The 4,109-nt window shown below is 50.5% G+C and overlaps 1 long non-coding RNA gene across 2 annotated transcripts; it reads right to left on the reverse strand.

The window, feature by feature from the left end:
- Positions 1–254: 254 nt before the first annotated feature.
- LOC120660259 lies at positions 255–3,410 on the reverse strand. 2 transcript variants are annotated; one of them, XR_005669487.1, is made up of 5 exons: positions 2,451–3,410; positions 1,861–1,958; positions 1,568–1,772; positions 1,421–1,475; positions 255–1,201 (listed from the first exon to the last, which is right to left on the reverse strand). It is a non-coding gene; the product is annotated as an uncharacterized LOC120660259 (long non-coding RNA). The 2 variants fall into 2 exon arrangements; XR_005669482.1 differs by having other exon boundaries at positions 255–1,342.
- Between the last annotated feature and the right edge of the window lie 699 nt (positions 3,411–4,109).

Consider the following 4,109-nt stretch of genomic DNA (forward strand, 5'->3'; position numbering starts at 1 on the left):
GGTCCGGGACCGTTGGTCCGGTGAGATGGAGTCGGAACCCAGGAGTCCGGCTGCTCAGCTCCTTAGGGCGTAGTTACGGATAACTACGCGAGTCTTGGCACAGTAGGAGTGGGTACCCCAGTTGTAGGGTACCGACAAGAACCTTGAAGAATTCAGACTGAAAGAATAATTCCAAGCAAATAATCAATGCTCTGAATCTGTGAGCAATAAGATTGAATGAATAGCCTCGATCATACACATGCTCCAGGACTATATATATAAAGTAATGCCAATTGATCAAGATCATGTTGAATCATAGCAAATTGAATGGAGGTTGCTTTAGGACAACAACCAAGATCACCAACAGATGCACAACTAACAAGCATGATGATGCAAAAAGGAATAATTTCAAATGCCTCCTGTAGGTCTGACTTTTATTCTCAGAGTTTATCTGCAATTTAAGTCAACACTGTTCATTTAAGAACTTCCTGTAAGAGTAGATCAACTTTTAACTGAAATTTCGACCAGATCCTAACTTATGATAGCTTGTTCTAATTCTTAATCATTTCAAGTTAAGACAGAGGTCCTATCTTGAGTCTAATATATGCTTACACTGGCTTCCTATGTTGAGTCTAATATTTTTTCATTGATGATAAGCACTGTTCAAGAGACATCCTATGTTCTGCCAAGTTTGTAAGATTAATGCTGCTATATTGATCAGCTGCACACAGGCTCAAGGTGCACATGTGAGACTGACCTTCACCTCATTTAACTCTTGGGGCTGAATATTTCATATCATAGCATGAGAGCAAGTTGCATTGCATTGATATTTCATCATATGGTTTAAACAGAAGGAAGACTTATATATTGAACAAGTGATATGCAAGTGTAGAATATTGTCGCACAGAATTGAGAGTGCTGTATCGTGTACATAAGATGCTAATGGTTGATCAGAAACATGCAGCTCAAAGTGTGCATGCATCCAATTCAGACCTTATGTCCAAACTGCCAATTCTGAATTATGTATTAGATATTTCAGTGAAGCCCCACGCAATGATCTTTCAGTCACTGTGGTTTATTCATATCAAAAGATAGCCCCTAGTACCAGGGCTGAGATATACTCCTTACCAGAGAAGAACTAACCTTCACATTTCACAACAATGTCTGACTTTGTTTCAGACAGTAAATCCTAAATCCCACAGGTTCTGAGCTTACGCAAGCCCTGCAAAACAAACATCCATCAGTTGAGATCCAGAACATAGATAGACGTAGCAGTACAAGTGATTATATTTCCCCGCAACATGCAATCAATCTGAACAAAGCTCGTTACTATTTACCGCACACACGAACAGATCACATGACACTGCACAACAGAAACCAATTGGTCAGTCGGACCAGTACACCACAACGGAGAGCCAGGAGAACTGCCGGCGAAATTCACCTTGTGAGGGGGTGTGAAGAACTGTTTGGACTTGGAGAGCTCCTGGCACTTCAGGCTGTTAACACATACAAACACTCAGCAATGTTAGTTGATTTCAAATTGGACTTCAACCAGAGGAAACCAATATCTGAGCGGAGTCGTCTCTACGCATGGGGCGGCGGCAGCGACGAGGCCGGGGCCAGTTCGGGATGCAGCTCGCGAGGAGGTGCGTTGTTGCCTCCCTGGACGGTGGTGGTGGTGGTGGTGGTGGTGGTGGATTGCCACCTTGGTAGCCAGGGTTGCCACCTTCGTAGGCTGGGCCTGGGAACATTTATTTATGAATCAGGAAGAACCAAGTGGACCTTGGGCAACTCTGTGCAATTGATGAAAAGTCGTAAGATCCAAGGAAGAACATATGATAGTATTTAATGATGAAATTTCCTTCATGAGATCACAAATACCTTTTAGTTTGTAAGAAAATTCCTCAGATACAAGGGCACCGAAAGCAAAGTAATGACAAGTTGACACCGAGTATATCTTTTGCCTAGCTTCTTCCTCACTGAAACATGGAATTAGTTTTAAATGAGGCACTGTGAAGACAAAATGAACAGGAAGCCCTGCATTTTTAGGAACTGAAATTTGCAGAGATAATATGCTGGTATTAGTACTAAGAGTCTAAGACACCTATAGTTCTATGACTTAATCACACATATATAAGAACAACTGGACCAAATTACGGGCCAATATGCCATATCCACACTTCACAAAATTAACTTATCAAAAAAAATCCTACCAATCAGAAGGTTCATGGCTGCCGGTCAACTACACAAGCTCAATCGTACTTCGTACAGACACTAAAGGGCAACAACTTTTTCCTACAGAAATTTACATCTAACATGGATCCCATAGAGCTTGCCGCTAGAATCAATAATACCCAGAGATTAATTCAGAACTTCAGGTAGCAGCCCCACACAAGCATTAATATGGAATATCGCCTAAATAGAAATATAGTACAGCAACTAAACAGAGAAACGGATCCGGCGATAGGTACCTCCCGACGACCTGGGCGAGGGTCTTGATGTAGGAGTAGCCATCAATGATCTCATCGGGCGTGATGTCGGGGTTGCCGGCATCGCCCATGTCGCCGGCTGGGTCGCGAAGCACCGCACCCCGGCACCAGGCGACGGCGCCGCGGAGGCTGGGAGGAGGCTCGCGGCCGCGGCAAGCGGGCGGAGGAGTGCGGGAGGTGGCGGCGGTGAGGGCCTATCATTGCGCACCCATCGAGGAGGTCAAGGAGGATCGTCTCCTTGGGCGGGCGGTTGCTCCAGTTGGGGGACGAATCCCGCAGCGAGGACGTCGCCAGCTGGGTCGCGAAGCGCCGCACCCAACACCGTGCGACGGCTCTACCGACGCCGATGCTGGGAGGAGGCTCGTGGCCGTGGCGAGCTGACGGAGGAGAGCGGGGAGGCGGCGGCGGTGAGGGCCTATCTTGCATTCTTGCTCCGAGGGGGAGGCGGCGCTGCGGAGAGGCGAGGGCGAACGGCGAGGGCCTCGAGCCGGAGCAGGTCGTCGGGGAGGAGATGAGCTGCCGCGTGGGGGAGGCCGGAGGCGATGCGGAGAGGTACGTCGCGCAAGAGGGAGGCCGGATCTGGAGAGGCGCGGCGGAGAGGCACATTGCACAGGGGAAGCTGGAGCGCGGGGCGGAGATCGACCTCGGATTCCGTGGCGGCGGAGAGGCACGGCGCGCGAGGGGGAGTCCGGAGCTGGAGAGGCGATGAGGAAGGTCGGAGCTGGAGCGAGGCGGGGCGGCGGCCGCAGCGCTCGGAGCTCGAGCTGGGGCGGCGACGCCGAGCTGGTGAGAAAGGAGGCGCAGCGTGGAACCGTCAGGGAGGAGTGCAGTGGGGCTGGGCGGTCGAGGGAGGAAGGACACCGAGCGGGCGCGGAGAAGGTCGTGGAACCGTCGGGGAGGAAGGACGACCGCGCGGGCACGGAGAAGGGCGGACACACGAGCGGGCAGAAATACGGATTCACTTCGTTCTTTTTAGGTAGTATAGGAGATTTTCGAAAATGCCTTCATATCAAAATTGTTAAAATAGCTGCTGCCTGGTGCTCGCACCACAGCGCTCTGCCGGTACGGCGGGAACGCGTGTCGCCACACCGCGCGTCCCGCCTGCCACGGCGCGGGAGCGAGCGCGCGCTCCGCGCGGTGGCAGTGGCCGCGTAAGCGCCCGGCCTCGCTGATCGGTGGGCCAGCCGTTGTGTGGAGCCCGCTTGGCGGCGGCAGCGCCTTGCCGCGGCGCGTGCCGTGCGGTGGGAGGGAGCGTGTGGCAGAACCGCCTAAATTATCCCGGCTCAAGTGCGCAAGCCATCACCATAAAGGCAACATTAGCTCAAACGCACTTCAAACGGAACAATTCTGGGTCTGTCGGGTAACGTCCCGATACAACCACCGGTTCTCGGATCGAACAAGCATACCCCGCACGAAGGCGAGTTCAGAGATATTACAACCACAATTTTACAACTCAGGCATAATAATGATTACATACCAGTTAAAAACATTATTACAAAGCCAACTTAAATAAAACAGTTATACAAGTTATGATTATAAGTTCAGAGTCTAAACAGCGGAAGATGAAACACGATGACTACAACACGTCGCAAAAGTATACCAAGCTAGTCCAAGCATGGTATCACTCGTCATAGTCATTGC

Source organism: Panicum virgatum, chromosome 2K (assembly GCF_016808335.1).
Source record: "Panicum virgatum strain AP13 chromosome 2K, P.virgatum_v5, whole genome shotgun sequence".
Classification (NCBI taxonomy): Eukaryota; Viridiplantae; Streptophyta; class Magnoliopsida; order Poales; family Poaceae; genus Panicum; species Panicum virgatum.